Raw genomic sequence first — 21787 nt, forward strand, 5'->3', positions numbered from 1 at the left:
GCCTGGATGAATCTACTTCTTAATAAGGTCTTGAGTTTCCCCTAAATATCTGGGCCTTTTTCATTGACTGCCTAAACTGAAATCCAACAATATCTTCTAGGCTGCTGTAGAAATTCAGCTTCACTGATAGCTATGCAGCATCAGGATAAACATGATCACTCTGTTTCATGGATGAAACTCAAGGATGTTCTCACAGGTTTGGTCAATACTCTAAATGATAAACCTTGTTATATTTTTTACTGACACAAGCTATTTCTAATGATGTAGCTGTTTTGTCTGCCACTTGATGACTATAGACTGACAGATTGAAAACACCCTCCTTAAAACTGTAAATTGGGGGAACAAACCATAGCTGCCAGTTGAACCACTTGGGTGACTCATGTAGATGCCATGGGAGAGTCTGTTCTTTGATCATCCTGACTGCAATCAAGCTACAGATTAAGTCTCCACTACCTAGGTTGCCATCTTTGCTTCCTGAATCAATCATTATACCAGACATTACAACACATCCATGATCACAAACTGGGCAGAAAGAAATTTTTTCGATGCAGAAAATTTTTGATGCTACTTCATGCCAGACATGTGACTTCTGTCCAAAATTGACTCATTTGTTTCATTGTAAAAGAAGACACATTTCATGGGATGTGGCTCTAAAGTTCTCCTGGTTAATTGATTATCTTGAACCTTTGACCACTACCATCACCTTTCGTAGTTATTAATGGTATTTATCTGCTTCTGGCATATTTCAAGTTAAGGTGTTATTCCAGAATAATCAGCTCACACCAGCCCCACTGCATTAGTGTTCTCTTGCTCCTATAACAAATGACCACAAATTTAATGGCTTAAAAATCAAACAAATTTATTCTCTTTGAGTTCTGGAGGTAAAACAAACATACAAATAAACGAAAAACCAAAAAAACTCTAACAAAAGTCTTAAAAGTTATGTCAGAATGGTTGGTTGTTCTGCAAGCATCCAGAAAGAATCTGTCCTCATGTCTTCCAGTTTCTAGAAGCTATTAGCAATATTTGGCTCATTGGTTCATGGCTGCATCACTGCAGTCTCTGCTTCCATTGTCATGTCTTTTCCTCATCTGCTATAGTATCTCCCTCTGCCTCACTCTTATATGAACACTCACAAGTTATATCATTAGGCCTGCTCAGATAAACCAAGTAGTTCTCATCCTAAGATCCTCAACTTAATATTATCTTCAGAGTCCTTTTTGCCATAAAAGATAAAATACTCATAGGTTATTAGGATTAGGCATTGGGCATTGGCGGGCATGTAGGTGGACATTATTCTGCCTACCATAACCACTATTTTGAACCCAAAAGTAACTTTAGTTGTGTTTTTGACCTTCAGGATCCTTTTGAGTATGACAATAGCATGCCTATTTCACAAGACACTCAGCAAATGGGCTGCAAACTGAGAATTTAATGAAACCAAAGCTTCCTACCAAACACAGTAATCTGGTATTGACAATTGTTGGATGAATCTCTTCAAACATCAACTAAAAATATTTCTGACCTTGGGGCACATGGATGTCTCAGTTGGTTAAGCATCTGCCTTCAGCTCAGGTCATAATCTCAGGGCCCTGCCATCAGCCCTGTGTCTGGCTCTGTGCTAGTGGGGAGTCTGCTTCTCCTTCTCCCTCTGCCCCTCCCCTCCACTCATGCTCTCTAAATAAATAAATAAATAAATAAATAAATAAATAAATAAATAAAATCTTAAACAAAAAAAAATCTGACCTTACTTCCCTCATCTCTTCCTGGACCACACATTTTAGTTAAGCAGTTTGGTCATTGATAACGTGCATGCCCATAAAAGGATCTTCTTTTTTCCCTTTTATTCTGAGTAATGATCCATATGAAGGGTGCAGGCGAGTATATTGAACTATTTGACAATTCAGGACTCTTTCCTGACCATTCTTAGGCACAATGCTTTTTTAAAATTTCTTTCCCCTACTGGCAAACCAGGTTCGTCTGGTTCATATACTATGCATTTTAAGGCACTTTAGCTTAATTTTGATTCAGCCACTTGTACTTTTGTTGGACTAATGTAGTTCTAGGTCATAAAGGTAATAAATATTTGGCTAAGTACACTATTCACTGAATTTCTCTAGAGTGGTCCATGTGGGCCAAAGTAGGGAATATAAGCAATTAATTCCTACAAGTTTTATAAAAATACCGTTGTCCTTCTTGCCTGATTCCTTCTGGACAAAAGATGTGGATGCAAGTAAGAGATGGCTAGAAGTTATAGCTCCTAGAATAGCACATATCAATTTTGTGATGAGCAAAATATCATGGCTCTTACCTGGAGAAAAAAGTACCTTAGACTCAGAGATATATAGGAGAAGGAAAAACAGTAATAATCATTTTCTTTCAGGAGCAGCCTTGGATGTTTTCTCAGCAAGGACAACACCCCAGTTTAGCTCTCCCATACTGTTATAGATCTTTGCAATTTAACTGACTGCAGACTCTGCCATTCCCTGCCAGATGCTTCTGACCATGATTTGATAGTCCCCTTAATTTTGTTTAAAAAGCTATTGGAAACAGCAAGAAATAGTCCAATTTCCTGCAACTCTCAGGCAAAATATCTGTCAGACCCTCTGGATGTCAGCCTCATCCCACTCTTCTAGCTGTTATTCATCTGTCATTCCATAGATGGACAAATGCCATCCAGTCAGTGAAGAGACAAATAAGACAGGTTGTACTGGCTGCCTTTATGCAGTTTTTCGAAAAGCATGCACTAAATGTAATTATTTTAAGAACTCTTAAGGCTTCCCAGCCAGCCAGAGGCCACGTTGGAAGTGCCATCAACTTGCACTCCCTGAGTGACATAGGTTGGATCTGCAGATCGCTGTCAACTGTCAACAATCCCACCAGGGACATCACACATATCCTCAGAACTGTACTCTTTGTGGGAAACCAGGAATTAAACTGCCTCCATCCCAGATACATAGTGATTGTACCTTAGTGGTGGTTAGAAGAGACCTTCAATTATTTAAGGAAACCCCAAAGTAGATCATGTAGTGTTCAAATAAATGTAGAGATACCTCAAAGATGAAGCTACACTTATTTATTGTACTTAGCTGAATGGTGGTCTCTGAAATATGTATTCACATCATAATCCTCAGAACCTATGAATATTATCTTATTTGGGCAAAGGATCTTTGCAGATGAAATTTAGTTCAGAATCTTGAGATGAAATTATCCTGGATTACTGAGGTAGACTCTACATCCAATGACAAATGTTTGTGTAAGAGAAAGGCAGAAGGAGATTTGGCAGATAGAGGAGGACAAGGCAATATGACCACAGAGGCAGAGATTGGAGGAAAGCCCAGAGCCACCAAAGCTGGAGGAAGCAAGAACAGACCCTTCCCTAGAAGCTACAGAGGGAGTGCTATCCTGCTAACATTTGGATTCCACAACTGCAAAATAATAAATTTCTGTTGTTTAAGTGACCACACTTGTGGTAATTTGTTACAAGAGCCAGAGAAAACAAATATGTTCGAGAAAGCTTCCCAGAGGGCTAAATGGCTCATTAATTTTGTATTTTTTACAGACAGTTATCTCAAAGGAGGGAGTTGTTTAATTAGAAAAGATCATATGAAATGTGTACTTTAGTCATAGTGATCAGTGACATAACCTTGCCCTTGGAGGTATTCAGGTCATCCTCTGCTCACAGGTCAGGGTTGTTATGAATGACAGATTTATTCTAACTTCCTCCCTGTGAATGTAGGCAATGGACATCCTGCTGCACTTAGAGCAATACCTTCTGCCAAGAGGAAAGTTCAATTCATAAACCTGAGGAGAAAGCCACTTGGTTTTTCAGGTAGACACTGATAATTTGGTTAATGCATTTGTTTACCACATTGGATTCAGAACTCTAGAGTACATATTTAGGGTCAATATGGCAAGCTAGCCTCATTACACTGCTCAGCATCTTGTTGATTATAGTCTTAATTAAATACTGACTGGATAAACTGAACAGATTTGGTCCCAGTCTCTGTTCAGATTCATCAGAGTAGCCAACAAAATGGTATACCCATGGAAAGACCCGCTGGAAACCAAGGCAATGGAGTGCAAGGAGTGGATATTGTTGAGAGATCATTCTGATGGGTCTCTCATGTCTCTGAACATCTTACAAGCGGAAATATTGGCTGTCATTTTCTGACAATTTTTTCAAGAGAATTTATAGAATGAGTTCTCTTAGAAGATAAAGATAGTATTTCCTCCAGAATAAAGGGCAGGTTTATTTATGGTCCAGTATAATAAAAATAAAGTTGCCCTCTGGGAAAAGGCTTACTGACATTATAAAATATGCAGGTTCCCTGAGCTGATTTATTTCCCGTAATGCACCTCCCTACATATGCATGTCATCTGACCCTCTTTCCATTGTGGCTCAAACAAAATTTGTGAAGCAGATATTACTGTTGTAAGTAACAGTCCTTTGCTTCTGATCCAAGAGTTTCTTGGGCCAGCACCCATGAAATTGTGGCTGGCTAATGTGTCAGGCAGGATAAAATTTCAGACCTCAAATCCTTCACTGTTCTTGCTAGTGTACAACAACAAAAAAGTATGAATTTCATGTTATACATATTATACCTCATTTAAAAATAGTTAATAGGACAAAGTGATTGAAAATCAAGTGAGTAGTCTTTTTGTTTTGCTTTTTTTTATTTTAAAAATTTTATTTATTTATTCATGATAGTCACACAGAGAGAGAGAGAGAGGCAGAGACATAGGCAGAGGGAGAAGCAGGGTCCATGCAGGGAGCCCGATGTGGGATTCGATCCCAGGTCTCCAGGATCGCGCCCTGGGCCAAAGGCAGGCACCAAACCGCTGCGCCACCCAGGGATCCCTGTTTTGCTTTTTTTTTTAAATAAACGTGTTTTGTTTTGTTTTTTATAAAATACAAATCATTTCTTTTATTATTATTTAGATTTCATATTAATCTTACTAAGTTTAGTCCTAAATTAAATATGTATATCATCCTGTCTTCATTAAGTTTACTGTATTGCATAGGATACATATAAATGTTTTTAAGCTCCATATAGGATGATAAGTGTTATGGCAGAAGTAGAAAATGGGGTGCTTGCTCTAGAATTACATATAAGGGATACTAGCGCTGAGCAGCAATAATAAGTATAAATTAGGGAAGGCTTCTTGACTCTCATTACAATGATTGTTGAAACTGACACCAGAACTTCTGGAATTATGAAGAATCAAATTAGCTATCATTTAAAAATATGTAAAAATTATGAGACAAATAACCGTCAATGGAATAATAAATCTATTTGTTTTTTTTTGTTTTTTTTTTTTTTAATTTTTATTTATTTATGATAGTCACAGAGAGAGAGAGAGAGAGAGGCAGAGACACAGGCAGAGGGAGAAGCAGGCTCCATGCACCGGGAGCCCGACGTGGGATTCGATCCCGGGTCTCCAGGATCGCGCCCTGGGCCAAAGGCAGGCGCCAAACCGCTGCGCCACCCAGGGATCCCATAAATCTATTTGTTGAATCCAGTCAAGAAGTGTAACTACAGGAGGTTTGAGTGTTAGGTAGACTGCAACTTGAATTATGGAACTATTGACTTCAAAACTACTTTTTTGGACTTGAAGTTTTCTATTTTGTTTTCATGGTAGATGAGGGCTCAGTATAGCAGTTTGGGTATGGGAAAACTGCACCAGGTAATTGTTTCAGTTTTCACAAACTGGCTTAAATTTCTGGGAATTTGCTTTGGACTTTATTGGTTGTATACTGCTTCTGTAACATATTGTCACAAACCTAACAGCTCAAACAGTCGAAATTTATCTTATAATTCTGTAGGTTAGAACTCAGGTCAGAACAGGTCTTGCCAAAGTCAATCAGACTATTAACAGGACTTTATGTCTTTCTGGAGACTTTCAAAGATTATCACTTTCCTTGCTCATTTGGGTTGTTGGCAGAATTTTGTTTTTTGCCATTTTCAGACCAGTTATCAACTAGGGTACATTCCCAACTTCTAGAGGCCACCTGTAGTCTTGGGTTCATGTCTTCCTTCTTCTAAATCAGCAAGCGTGGATTCTCATGTCACCTCTCTCTACCATTCATCCATTGTCACCTCTCCCGGAACAGGCTGGAAAAATTTCTCCTTTTAAAGATTTATGTGATAAGACTGGGCTGCAGTGAGAAATTTAGGAAGATTTCTTCATCTCTAGGTCCATACCCTTAATCAATATGCAAACTTCCTTTTGCACATAAGATAAATATTCATAGTTTCCAGAAATTAGGGTGTGACATCTCTGCAGGAAGAGGGTGTTATTCTGCTTACTACATGACCACATAACTGTTTTTGGTATATTAGTGTATTTTATCCATAGGAAGATGTGAAAATAATGAAATAAATTAAACACATAAAAACTGTTTTGTTTTGTTTTGTTTTTGTAAAGATTTTATTTATTTATTCATGAGGGACACAGAAAGAGAGGCAGAGACACAGGCAGAGGGAGGAGAATCTGGCTCCATGTAGGGAGTCTGATGTGGTACTCGATCCCAGACCTCAGGATCATATCCTGAGCCAAAGGCAGACACTCTGAGCCACCCAGGCATACCTAAAAATTGTTTTCATGTTAAGAAACATTCTGTACAATATCTCCTGTATTATTATCATATATAATGCTTGAGAGAATTTGGCTTAATTGAGTAATTGCTCTTCCCAAAATATTTTATGATAACATAATATGTATAATTATTATTGTAAGTTGAGAATTTACTTGGGTTATAAACTTTATTGGAATACTTAAATAAACTTAATTGTAAAGGTGTTTAATAGCTGAATTTATCAGATTCACAAGTATTATTTAAGTACTTGAGAATATTTATTGGGGTACTTAATATGAAAGCCAAATGTATTAAATATGTAAATGTAGTTTAAAATTTTAGCAAATTTATCTGTTTGTATATTAGAATAGATATTAATCAAAGGAACACTTAAAGTAATTGTTAAAATTTACTAGTTTAAGAAATAGAAAAGTAATATTTATAAGGTGTAAATAAACACTCAAGAAAAGCACAGATTTTTGAGTTGAATAAATTAAATTAATAAAATGAAATTTAATTTTAAATCAAAAGAAGTGTCTGAGTAGTAATTCCTATGCATAGGATAAACAAACGTATTCACACAGTGTTAACAAGTTTACATATATATCAAATGTCTTAGATGGGTACTAAAAACCATGTATGAATTAGCAAAGCATAGAATAGGAAAGAGGAAGAAGAATAGGCAAGTAGTAAATTAAGTGGCAGGGGAAAGAAAGGTTAATTGATTGACCGATTGATTACAATAGTAGCCAACCAAACAGCTTTTGCAAAGACATCAAGATAGAAGAGCACAGATCATTTGATAACCTAAGCTATTGAGATTCTTTGTTGGTTAGTTAAATCAAACAATCCATTATAAGGAGAAATTAAAAATGGATAGACATTTAAGTATTTCATTTTAGCTTCAAACATGTGCAAGCATGTTTATTCTGAGCTTTCTTATAGTATGGGGGCCACAAATAAGAATTCCATGTAATTTATTTATTATAAATCACACCCACATTTCGTGATGCATACTCTCTGATTTTATTTTTCTTCAGAATGAAGCTAGAAAGTAATTTGTAGGGCAATGAAAGTTCAGTAATATAACCTCCCCATATTTTTTAGTTATCTGTTCCACCTAATTTATTTATTTATTTATTTATTTTTTAAAGATTTATTTATTTATTTATTTATGATAGACACAGAGAGAGAGAGAGAGAGAGAGGCAGAGACACAGGCAGAGGGAGAAGCAGGCTCCATGCACCGGGAGCCCGATGTGGGATTCGATCCCGGGTCTCCAGGATCACGCCCTGGGCCAAAGGCAGGCGCCAAACCGCTGAGCCACCCAGGGATTCCCCTGTTTCACTTAATTTATGAACCCAGCTTCATTACATCTTTCTAAAATATTTAATTTTGTTTTCATGGAAATAATGGTCCTTTCCCATTCATGTTTCACTGGTTCAGTCAATAGTTAATCAAATTATAATAATAACATTCATAACTTTATAAAAAGATTTGGAAATAAATATAATTCTAGCAAGGAAGCAACTCACTGGATAGGGACAGAAATTCTGGTTTGTATGAGGTCAGAAAATCATGGTGATCTATCAGTATGATTAAATGGAGGGACTAGTGAACCTTAGTTATCTGGCAAAGAGGTAAAGTAGAGTTTGGTTATTTAAAATAATTTAACAGAACTCTACTTTGTCATAAATAACAGCATAGTGTTTAGTAGCAGAAAAGTAGGTCCGCAAATCAGATAATAAAAGATTGTGTTTTTGCCATAGTATATAGTTTAGCTTGAAGAAAACTTCTCAACAATATATGTTTGCTTATTTTTTGTCATCTGTAGTATTTAGCTTCGTGTTTTGGACATGGACTTACTAAGCAGTTGGTGTATGATCAACTGAAGTATGATCACAAGAAGAGAACTTGCACAGGGGAACGTGCCTCTAGAAGTAAATTCTGCTAAGCAAATCAAAGGCCTAGGAAAGTTAAAAACAGCACGCGCTGTTTGTTACAACTCACTAATTTGTGAACTGTTTTTATATTCTCAGACTCGCAAAGGTATTAACATAATCACTCCTCAAGTGAAGGAAGAAATGGTGTGAAATCCATGAATTCTACAATTAATAATGCAGTTGAAAGAACTGATCCTCTTGGTGAATCCTAAAACCATCTGAATTATCCTCTCTCCTGTGGTCTAACCTGATTACTTTCATTGTCTGAAAGCTCCACTCAGTCTTTGGCTCACCCTGGAAGATTCTCAGATCCAGTTGTCATGAACTGAAACAAGAAGTGAGAAAGCACACGTTGTGTCTTTTAGAGTCCGTGAGGCTACAGGTACATAATGAAAGATGTTCCCTCAAGAATTGGCCCCTTGAGAAATAGCTTTCTAAACAGCTGTCGATTTTCCAAAGTTTTCTTTGATATTCAGGGAAAGTTTCAATCTTTGTAGCTTAATAATTTGCAGGGTCTTGCATCGCATACATCTCATACAAAGTCTCACCATTATGCCAAAGTAAAAGAATCCTCACATTCGGGTGTAAATATGTGAAAAGTCAACAGAGGATTGGAAAGTAGAGGGAGGAGGAAACAAAGAGAAAAGAACAAAGAATGAATCTGAATGACTCAGGGCCGGATGAGGTTTTTAATTTAGCCAGAGTGTCATCTCATTAGCAAGGTGTCTTTGTGCCCTAAAGGTGTCTCCATTTCTTTTTGTTTTCTTTAGACACAAATTATTCAACTGGTGCTCCTGTTACACAGCTCCATCACTGCAAGAGTCGATCCAGAGGTTTCTCATGGTTTATGACATGAAGACCAGAGGAGGGCAGAAGGATCACTCAGATTCACCACGTGATTATTTCTAGACATTGTTGACCTCACACGGTGTGGTAGATTTCCTCTTTTCAGTTGCATTTGTTCATCAAAATAATTGAAAAATATCAGATGGATAGTTCATTTTGAACACCACCTTGGAAATAAGCTACTGCTGATTATTTAAAGCCAGTTTTATGATCAGAAACATTCCGTCAGCATGCCCTGTCAGCATGCCTATCTCCAATTTGGAGCAAGTAATGGATATAATATTTGTTTTAAGTAAATGAAATATTTGTTTTGTTAGTGCTCTGCTAACTAGCTGTGCTATTTTTAATTGTGGATATGGCTCCAGATACACACAAATAGCATCAAGTTTCAGTTTTTTCTATTATTCAAAATAGGTGAAGAACTTTACTTTCTGATAATCGCACAGATCCCTTTGTATACACCCCCACTGAATGTTGATTTCTAATTAAATGTCATACAAGCTCTTGGCTGGGAGCACTGCAGATTGCCAAAATGTTCCCTCTGAACTTGCAGCTGGTTGTGCCACAGGAAACACAAACCATCCAATTCCACAGAACTTTTAAAAATGGTTTTATATCAGAGATTGCCCTCTGTTTTCTTTCCAAATAATAGCATTTCTCAGACTTCACTCCTCCGTACATTCTAGGCATAATTTATATGCAAATAGCCTTCTTATTATAAACCTCGATCCTCCTCAGATGAAGCTTACAGAAGATTCTAAATGCACTTTTGGCTTGCTGACAACAAACATATTTAGGGAAGAAAGACTGCAACTTACAAAAGCTTCCTTTCAAAAGCTAGGCTGATTTCAAGGCCTCTGAACTAATCAGATAGAATTAGCAGGGAGAAATGGAAGATGGTGAGTGAGGAATGTGTGAAGTGTTAAGAATATCATGGTGGTTTGCTTCCTCTCGTGGCCTGACAGCCTTGATCAGCTAATTAGAAAACCTTTACCCAAACTAGTGTTAATTTGTTGTTTAACCCCCCCTGGGAAATTTTCACAGCAAGAAGTCTCTCGTGTTAGAATATGTACAGATCTTTAGTTTGAAAACAGGAGAATCGAGAAAGTTATGAAAATATAAAGGGAGGACATGCCTTAGAAATAAGCTCTTTTTGTTATTTTAGGCCACGGAAACAATGATCTTCAGAATTGAGAAGAGACATTCACGTGCAGTGTGTCAACTTTTGATCATTTGACATATAATGTGAATCATATGGCTGATTAAATCCATCTCTTATGCTAAGCATGAAGCTTAATTATATCAGAAATCGCCAAAGCCCCACTAGCTGCTTGGTCTGAGTGACAGGAACAGTATTTACTGTCAGGTCCCATGGAAGTCTGGCCCCTTCACGTCTTAGAGCTTTCATTCATCAGACAGCAGGAAATGTTAGACCCCATCTCTTGGGATGGAATTTCTCAAATAATAATAGTAAAGCACCCTGTCTAATGATTTACTTATTTTTTAAAGCTAACTATATTGGGCACCAGCATAAGAGGCAAGGCCTGATCTTGGATTATTTCATTGAGAACCACAATTCTCAAGGTAGTGTTACTTGTCCCTATTAGACTTTTTTTTTTGTTTGTTTTTAATTCTGAAGAAAAATGATCTATCACAAAATCTAGATATTTAGAGAACTCCAACATATTAAACAGTTCCAGAAATAAAATACTAATTCAATATATTTAAACCTCACAGATTTTATTTCCCTTAAATTTAAAAGGGAAGTCTCTAGACAAAACATCTGAAAAATGCACTTTTAATCTTTCAAAGTATTAAAAAATGAATTTAAGATGAGTTAAAGGTTTCCAGGTTAGGATAATGAAGAGAAATTACAAAAAAAAATAAAGCTAATACATTCTGTTCAGTTATTATTTACTAAAGGAAATCAGAATATGTCACCCCCAAATAGGGCTCTTCTTTTTTTTTTTTTTTTTTTTTGGGCTCTTTGATATAAAAATTATTTTGAGCTGAAGGCAATTAAGAAGCCACAAATGCAGAAAAGCTCCTCCTTTTCTGCCAACTAAATTTTTCTTTCACTGGAGAGACTCTTATCAGCCCAGAGACATCTGCAAACAAACCTTGTTAGACTAACCCTTATCTTCCCAGCCCGATCCCCTTTGTCTTGTCAATTCTTCACAAATGTGTTGTTTCTCCATCTCAAAGGTATAAAAGTCTGCTCTGGTCACTTCCTTAGGTCTTCATTCCCCTGTGAAGGCCCCCATGTACATGTAGAAATTCAATATCATCTGTGTGTTTTTCTCCCGTTAATCTTTGTCAGTTTAATTTTCAGACCTAGCAAGGGATCCTATTAGGAAAACTTTTTCCTTTTCTACGTAGGCATTGTTCTAAGTACTTGTTATGTATTAAAATGCTTAATCCTGGGATCCCTGGGTGGTGCAGCGGTTTAGCGCCTGCCTTTGGCCCAGGGCGCGATCCTGGAGACCAGAGATCAAATCCCACATCAGGCTCCCGGTACATGGAGCCTGCTTCTCCCTCTGCCTGTGTCTCTGCCTCTCTCTCCCTCTCTCTCTCTCTCTCTGTGACTATCATAAATAAAAATTAAAAATAAAATAAAATAAAATGCTTAATCCTCACAATAATCATATGAGGTAAGTTTGCTAAGTATCTCTATTATCCAAATTAGGAAATAAAATCTCAGGAATTTTAAGTAACTTGCCCAAAGTCATCCATAAGTAGATGTACGAAATCCATTCCATTTTCAGGCTTTAAAATGCCTGCAAGGTAGTGTAAGAGATATTGTGTAAGATTACCATGATTCCATGTGTTCATTGTATTTCCAAAGCCCCTTGAATCACTTATTAGAAATTTCTGTCGTTCTTTCAGTTACTCTTTAAGCATGGAGCAAACATGCTAGAAAATAATTAACTTTAGCAGACACTCCACTGCTGAACACCATACTCTTCCTTTAACCAACAGCCTGAAGCCATCTGTGGCTAACTCTGTCCTAGTAGTCCTTTCCATTTCCTTCATCCTCTGATTGTTTGGCATGAACTTCAGAATCTAGGTGAGTACTCATTTTCTGTGTAGGCAAGTCTGTTATTGTGATATATCAAATAATAATAATAATAAATAATTAATAATAAAATAAAGGAAGCCTGAGAAAATTTTAATGACATTTTTGCTAAAATTTTCTTAATTCAGACATTGATCTCACAGTTTTTGTTTTTTTTTTTTTTTTTTAAATCCATCGGTTGTCCATGTAAGAATTAGAAAGCAAAAGATGTGCTGGTTACTTAACAGGGTAAAATTAGTAAAGTTAAAATTTAATCATGAGAAGACTAAAATTTTAAAAACAGTTAATTTAGATCAGCTGCTCTTTTCATTTAACAAGTTACATTGAACCTTTTATGTTAGGGAAGTCCCTACCCAAATAGAGCTTTCATTCTAAAGGCTGAAAGGGCTAATGAACAAATAAAGAAGTAAATATTGTCAAATAGATAAAGTCAAATTAGGGAACTCGAGAGGGTGGCTAGAAAAGGGAAGCTGGCTGGTTTTACAAGGGTGGTTAAGGGGAATACCCGGGTGGCTCGGGGTTGAGTGTCTGCCTTTGGCTCAGGGCGTGGTCCCGGAGTCCTGGGATTGAGTCCAACATTGGGCTCCCTGCATAGAGCCTGCTTCTCCCTCTGCCTAAGTCTCTGTCTCTCTTTCTGTGTCTCATGAATAAGTGAATAAAAATCTTTTAAAAAGGGGGGAGGAGGGGTTAAGGAGTGATTTACTGTTAAAGTGAGATACTTGAACCATCAAGAACAGTCAGTGTGAATTGATGGGAGATGACCTACTCAGGAAAGAAAAGCAAGTATAAATGTCCGGAAGCAAGATTACACTTGAGTTGTTCCAGGAGGGTCAAAGTGGTCAATGGAGTTGGCATAGGATCATTGAGAAGGTATCGGATGCAGATGGGTTCAGGAAGCACACAGAAAGCCAGTTCACGCAGTCTTTTGGGACCACTTTGAAATTTACCCCTTATGAGATTGGAAGGACAGGGAGTGACATGATCTGAGCTACATTTCCAAAAGATCACTCTGTATATTGGGTAAAAAATAGACAAAAAGAGGACAAGGTTACAAAAAGACCAGTAGGAGTCTTTTAATTCAGTGAGGCTTACTCAAAGGAAGAATGGCACCGATAGTAAAAAGTAATTGGATTCTGGGTACATTTTGAACGTAAATTTCAAAGATTCTATCAATTCACCAATAAGAAATACCAGTGGAATAGATATGGGGAGTAAGAGAGAAAGGGGTCAAGGGTGACCCCAGGTTCTTGGCCTGAACAATGGGAAGAATGACTCACAATTAATTGAGATGAGGAAGAATGTTTGAGGAGTAGATTTGTGGGATGAATTAAAAGTTCAGACTCGGACACATTCATATTTGAGGTACCTATTAGACTTCAAATGAGGATGTCTAATAATAAGCTGGACAACAAGTCTTACGTTAAGGGCAAACGTCAAGGCTGGAAGAATACATTCAGAATCATCTGCATGTAGATGATAATTAAAACATGAGACTGGATAAAATTACTAGGGGAGACAGCAAGTCTAAGGAAAGATCCTGAGAGAGAGAGAAACATGAAAAGACAAGAAAAAAATTAAATAATGAAGTTATATTCTGTGATGGTCTTGTAAAAAGAAAAGAAAAAAATAATCTGGATTTAGCAATGAGGAGGTGCTATTGTTCCTAACAAGAGATACTTTGGCATAGTAGTGTGAGAAATGCCCAAATAAACTGGGTTCAAGAGGCAAAATGATTAGAGAATTAAAAGATGGCAAATAATGTAAAACTAACTTGAAATTTGGGTGTAAGTAGAGTAAAAGTAACAATTGTACATGCTTAAGGAAAGCTATTTATTTATTTATTTATTTATTTATTTATTTTGAGAGAGATACTATAGGATGTTTTAGGTTTTGTTTTTTTTTTTTTTTTTTTTTTTTTAATGCTTTAGCAAATGATCCAGCTGATTTTGGAATAAATGAATAGTACAGGAAAGAACTGAGGCCAGTGGCTGAAGTATGGTTTTTTGAGAAGAAAGGGAACATGAAATTCTATTTACCAGTTTGGGCTTTGGAGACACATGACCTATTCAACTCTATGATGACTCTCAATGACATCAGAGCCATTACCTCTTTATAGCAAGTATTTGGTATCTTGTCCTTTACTACACAAAAATTATGTTTCTATAAAATATAACATCCTCAGATTTAATTTCAAAAATATCAACATTATGCCATAACTGTAATCAAAATCAGAAATAAAATAACTCATAACAAAATAATAATTATTTTGTTTAAGTCCTAGAAAATAATTGTACTAGAAAATCTTATGAAGCAAATGACCACATTGATAGGAGGATCTAGATTAATATAACAAGCACAAGCACAAGTACAGTCTGACAGATGTATATTGTATTTAGACTCAAATATCTCAAATACAATGAGCTAATATGTTGGGTATGACATTTTTCAAAGACTTTTTAAAAGAAGGTAAATTTTCCTTTATATTTACTTTTTTTTTTTTTTTTGTAAGATTTTATTCATGTATTTGACAGAGAGAGAGAGAGCACAAGCAGGGGGAGCAGTAGGTAGAGGGGAGGGAGAAGCAGGCTCCCTGCTCATCAGAGAGCCCAATGTGAGGGCTTGATCCCAGGACCCTGGGACCATGACCTCAGCCAAAGGCAGACTCTCAATTGCTGAGCCACCCAGGGACCCCTTATGTTTACTTTCTAAGTAGAATTATGTTTTAGACACAGATAATTATATACAGATTTTTATATACATGAATGCATGACGAGACATTCAAAAGTTGTAAGGCATGTAGGAAATCACTTTTTTGAAGGCATTACTATCCCCATTTGTTGCAGTTTTTATAGGAGTCCTAACTAATCTCTGCCACCTAAAAACTAGTGTCACCCTCCTCCCAATTATTTCATAAATGAAAATAAACTCAGGAATCTCTAAGAGTCACTGTGACTGATGTTGAGAATCTTTGATCTATAGTAATAAGAATAAAGGCAGCAGAAATAATGAGTAAAACGTGGGTTGGCATGGTAAGGTGGAGGTGGAAACAAAGTTAGTTCTATCTTCTACATGTGAGAATAAAGGGGGATGTTTTAGGAGTTAAGATGGAGAGAAAAATCTATGAATAAGATGGATAACGAATTAAGGAAATATAGTAGATGGCTGGAAAGAGTTCTGGGCTCAGATAATGCTGGTGGTCCAAAAATGAAGAGTCAATAAATACCAAGCCCTATAGCATAAATGACTGACAAGTTGCCACCACATACAAGAGGGCCACAGGGGTAGCAGTATCCTCAAAAGAGAACCTGCTTTCCTGCTTTTAGTTGACTCAAGAAGTTTCAGAAGGTAAGGATATGGGGATTTTTCTGTAATCAGACTGTAGGTCTAGAGCAAACAATGAAAGAATCTGGGGACTTGGGGTATGTTCAGCCATGACCTTGATGAGAAACAGATGGCATGCTTGGATGGGGCCACCTGAGTTTAAGAAGAGATAAGTTAGGGGATCCCTGGGTGGCGCAGCGGTTTGGCGCCTGCCTTTGGCCCAGGGCGCGATCCTGGAGACCCGGGATCGAATCCCACGTTGGGCTCCCGGTGCATGGAGCCTGCTTCTCCCTCTGCCTATGTCTCTGCCTCTCTTTCTCTCTCTGTGACTATCATAAATAAATAAGAATTAAAAAAAAATATTAAAAAAAGAAGAGATAAGTTAAACAAAGCAACTATTTATAAAAGTCTGGGGAAATGATGAGAGAGTCACAGAACCCTGAGGGAGCAAGAGAAGAGACCCAGAGAATGAGCAGAATTGCATGAAGAGACCACCTGACACAAGCTAAGATCTTTCTGGTCTGGAAAAATGCTAACCCATAGGGATCCCACAGGGTGGAAGCCTGTAGGATAAATATACCAACCTCCTTCATTCCTATCTCTTTGATCTTTTGCAGAGGATTCCCAGGGGCTAAATCCAATCAGAAGCCAAAGCACAAGTAAAATGTTAATATAGCACAGGTTGGTCAGTTTTCTGGGGCCCAGAACTGGGTGAAATAGTCTCAAGAATGAGTCTGAAGGGGTGAGAGATGGAGTCAGATTATAGCCACTATAACAAACCTAACAAGCATGCAAGAAAAATAACACAATCCTATTAATTCTCAAACACAAGAGGGATAATATTAGTAGAGAAAAAACAAAACTCTGAATACATATCTTGAAAATGAATTTTCAGAAAATGCATTTCAAAATCAAAATACTAGTAATACTAGTAATCTGAAACATTAACAGCTTTATTTAATGTAATGATTAATTTCAATACAAATTTTAACTCTCTATATAAAGTAATAGAGTAGGAGTGCCTAGGTGGCTCAGTCAGTTGACTCATGGTTCAGGTCATGACTTCTGGGTCCAGGGATCAAGCCGCAAGTCAGACACCATTCAGTGAAGAGTCTGCTTGAGATTCTCTCTCTCCCTCACCCACAATCCCTCCCCCTCATATAAATAAATAAATATGTTTTAAAAACTAATGAAGGTGATGATGTACGCAATATACAAAACTGAACTCCACATTGAAGTACCAACTCTGTCTCTGATGCCTTTGATAGCTCTCAAAGTTTCCGACTTCTCATCTGTGAAATGGAAATACTCATTAGTGCCAAATACATGGCATTGCTATGAGGCCTGAATGAGAAATGCCGTCCTCCTTAGAGACTGTCTGCCCATGGTCAATGCTCAATACTCTCAAGACAATGAGACAGCTGAGAAAATGACAATGAGTCATCAGTTCATATCCTCAAGCACAGAGGGGAGAGTCTTGTAATAATAATAATAATAATAATAATAATAATAATAATAATAAAATAATAATCACAAGTATATGCTCACTTTAATAATTATATGCTAAACATACCAGTTTGAACACAGAATTGCTATTCAAGCAAAACAAAATTTTAATGAATATCAAGCATATCATTATCTGAAATAGTTATTTTTTAAAAAATTTTTAAATATTTTATTTATTTATCCATGAGAGACATAGAGAGATGCAGAGAGAGGAGAGACACAAGCAGAGGGAGAAGCAGGCTCCATTCAGGGAGCCTGAAGTGGGACTCGATCCCAGGTCTCCAGTCCAGGATCAGGCCCTGGGCTAAAGGCGGTGCTAAATCCCTGACCACCTGGGATTCCTGAAATAGATCTATCTTGATGAAACTCTTGTATGGTCAGTATGGTCAGGTTAACTTAACAAATATAATTGCATCGGATCATGATCTTTTTTGGAGGGGTTGGAGTATAAAACAATTGTCAGAAAAGATCATCGCGGCGACTTATAGTAGAGAATTAAAAGATATAAGCAGTTTATTTAAAAAGTGGTTTGGAATCACTTACTAAATTAAGGCTCTAAAGCCAGATCCTTAGCCAGAAAGAATAAAACAGTCTTCTACAACAGTAAAATTGCCAGGAAATTATTAAATCTGAAATTCTAAAACAAAACAAAACAAAACAAACAAACAACAACAAAAAAAAACCCCACAAAAAACACACACAAAAAATGAAGTTCTAAAAGAATGTTGATCATATTGAAACTACCACTTAATAAGAAATCATGTGTGGAAATTTCAGTTAGTATATTTACTGAAGCCTTTATTGTATGCTTCCAACTCCTTTCTGATATCTGAAGACCCCTGGACTCAATAACATTATCTGGCGTTACATATCTGTGACCCGTCCATTCTCATTGACTTCTGGCTTCAAGCTCAGTAAGTCTTTACTCTCTATCTTCATTTCTCTACTGGTAAAGACTGTCAAGGCTTGAACATCCTTGCTCCCTGATGCTTTAAAGCCCCTGATAGCTTTTAATTTTAATTGTGATTTGATTCTACTTACAAGTGTACAGAATGAATAATCAAAAGAACTCAATGGACTAGGATAATGTCTTTTGTTCCAGGAGTCTCTCTTATTAACATTTTGCCTTTTGTATTAACATCTGATTTTGCCTTGCCATCTCAGTTCCCATTTTTATGTAAATAATGGCTGACCTCTGGCACTGGATGTGCTATTAAAAATGCACACTTGGAAGCACATGTATTTACTAATTAGAAAGACTCAGACGCTTTGCTGGAACAGTAAAGAACGGCATTCATGATGGTTGTTTTCCCACTTCTTCCTAGAGCTTAAATTTTAAAATGTTCTTTGTTCACCTGAACTTTATGCATTTTAAAAAAAATTTTTAAAAACTTCACCAAAGATGGTTGATAAATAATGTAACGAAATGTTTCAGTGGAGCTAAAAGATTCTAAGAGTTGGGTAAATCTAATATAAATTTACATGCTGCTAAATTGATATCTAGGAGAACTCAGACATTTTTTGTTACTGTATGGAAGACTTAAATTTCATATTTTACAATTACATTAATAGAAATTAATTTACAAAATAAATCTCATAAAGTAATTCTTTAGGATTTTCCAATTCCAATTGATTTTAAATTGATTTCTGATTGAGAAATGTTTAAAGTCTCATTTTTATTAATTTTGAGCCCCTCACACAAAAAGAGATGTCTTTAGTCTAGTTACTTCTCTATTTGAATAGATTAAATATTAACACATGGGAAATTCATTAGCATTTGTAGACCATGCCTTGTGTTACTGGGAAAAAACGTCAGTACTGTAATATTAATCATAATATGAGTTTTTTAAATAAGATACTTTGACATTCAGGTTTTTTTTTCCTCTCATCTGATCTAATAAACATGATATGAACAGATAATTCTGTTCATTATAATAACTCTTAACATTTGGACACTTTGTGTGTGTATGATAGTTTCAAAAAATAAACACTTTTTTTGTACAAATGTAACATATCCTTGAATTAAAAACAGAAAACATAGATATATAAATTTTTAAGAAAAAATTGCTCACAAAGCACTCAAAAATAATTACATAATCTCTCAGACTTGCTTCTGATTGTGGATATGGGTGTGGGATACCGTCTCCCCTCCCACAAAAAAAATGTGGTCAAACTTCATTAATATTTTATAATAATTGGGTTGTTTTATATTAACATTATATGGCAAATATTCCATAGGTCAATAAAGAATTGATACTACCTTTATAAAAAAAAAAAAAAAGATACTACCTTTATAATAGTTACATAGCTTTATATTATGTTGAGGTATCATAATTATTATTTAATGAAACTCTTCCTAATTGACATTTTAGTTGTTGCTATTTTGATACCATAAATAATATTGTGAAAAATATTTTCTGTATATCTTTGCACTTTTCCAATTATTTTTCTTTGCATAAATCACTAGAGGTGAAATTGCTAGGTCATATTGTATGCACATTTTTAATTTTTATGCATATTGCCTTCCAAAAAGGTCGAACAAATTTCCACACTGGTCAGTAAGATATGATGGTGATTATTTTCACATATCCTCTCCAATTAAAGTGGGTTAAAATGCCAATCAGGAATAATGATATCTCTTTATTTAACTTGCCTTTTATTTTTTTTAATCACTGATGATTGTGAGCATCTTTATGTATGTATAGTGTACTTTAATAAGAATTTAAAAAATATTTATCTGCCATATGTGGCAAAGTGTTCCTAGTTATTTTCTTCTCAATATTTTTATAGTGATAGGTATTATTATTGAGTGGAGAAGTTTTACATTTCTATGAAAGAAAAAATAACTACATTGATTAGTCTAATCTTAAGTACAAATGAATGTGTTGGCAATTACTTTGATGGAGTGAATATTTTTTCTGTTTTATTACTTTAGTTTAGATTAAAAAATAAAGAAGTCCTTCCTCTGAAAACAATGTAGCTTTGAATTCTTAGACACTACTCTAAAGCCAAGAAGGACATGCACATCTGTCTATAATACAATCAGAATAAAAATTATGTACTTTATCTTCTCCACCATTGCTCCCCAGCACAGAAAACATCTTTAGCCATTCCAATTGTGCTTTTTCTTTCTTCTCAATCCCAAAATTTCTGTATTTGTACTGATTGAGCATAGGTAGTTCCAACCCATATATTTTCAGAGATATACTTTGTATTTATTGCGACAGAACATTTTATTGAGAACTTTTGTGCCAGTATCTACTGAGAAGTTATTGACTTTTGTCTCAAAAAATATTTTTTTTTATTTTGGTTTGGTTGATTTTTCTTCCTTAAACAAAAAATAATGAAAGCAACCATGATATTATTGCATTTATACCAAGATGTTAATGATTTAAACTGAAAAATTGTTAAAACATTTCTTCTTATATAAGTGACTGCTGTGACCTAAGGAAAACCATCTCTTGATGTTTTTATAATAAGCATTATTTTAAATTAATTGGTTAAATTTTTTGAAAGAAATTATTCTTACTAAATGTAAATTTTAAAAAGGAACTGTGTCAAGGAAGAGAGAGATTTTCCCAGAAAAAGAAATTATTGATCTTATATGTATAATGTTGAAGCAAACTTTGTCAAGGAAGAAAGTGCAAAATAAGAAAACTACATAGTCCTAACCAATCAGTCATGTAATTTAATAGGGATGGCATAATCTTTAAATTTCTAATTTTTTCATTATCCAAATGAGAAAACTAGACTCTTCTGAATGAATCAGGCACAATGCAGTACAGGTAAACATACTGCCAATCAAGTCTAAGATTAGAATAATAACTTTTGTAGGTATTCTGAGGACTCAAATATCTCACATGTATCCTTTCTTAGGAAATGTGTGGTAAATGTGCTTCTGGAAATAAAGGAGTAAACCAATTAAAACAAAAATATGAAGAATCAAACAGAAGAAGACCCATCAGGGAAGTCGTAAGATGATGGAAGTACAGCAGGACCAGAGAAAAGCCAGATCAAAACAGGGATTGCAAGGGAGAAAATGAAAATTGATATATTAGCTGGTAGAGTGTACCATTTGAAAAACGTGACATATCTGAGTAGACAGGTGATAAAAATATAATGGCAAATACACAGACAACTGAACATCTGAAAAAAATAACCCTTTAACTTCTATAAAATATGGATATATAAGGAAAGAAGTATAATTATACATGCCATATTGTATCATTCTTCAGTGAACATTTTTTTTACAAATAAAATAATAAGAAAATATTATTAAATAATATTATATATTATATTAAATATTAAATAATATTATTTATTATTAATAAATTATTATAATTTTATTATTATTAAATAAATTATTAAATTATTAAATTATTATAATATTATTATTAAATAAATATTAAATAATAATAATAAGAAAAGCCAATTGCTAGTTTAAATGACAGTGTAAGTTTGTTGGAAGGATGTGTAAAGGAGAAAGTCAGAGTGTGAGAATTGGCTGCAAGAGGT

The 21787-nt window shown here is 35.4% G+C and overlaps 1 long non-coding RNA gene across 1 annotated transcript; it reads left to right on the top strand.

Annotated features, from left to right (window-relative positions):
• The first annotated feature begins 12324 nt into the window (after positions 1-12324).
• On the top strand, positions 12325-21515 carry LOC111098630. The gene is made up of 3 exons (XR_005368399.1): positions 12325-12436; positions 16384-16447; positions 21149-21515. It is a non-coding gene; the product is annotated as an uncharacterized LOC111098630 (long non-coding RNA).
• The last annotated feature ends 272 nt before the right edge of the window (positions 21516-21787 follow it).

Source organism: Canis lupus, chromosome 13 (genome assembly GCF_011100685.1).
Source record: "Canis lupus familiaris isolate Mischka breed German Shepherd chromosome 13, alternate assembly UU_Cfam_GSD_1.0, whole genome shotgun sequence".
In the NCBI taxonomy this organism is placed as follows: domain Eukaryota; kingdom Metazoa; phylum Chordata; class Mammalia; order Carnivora; family Canidae; genus Canis; species Canis lupus.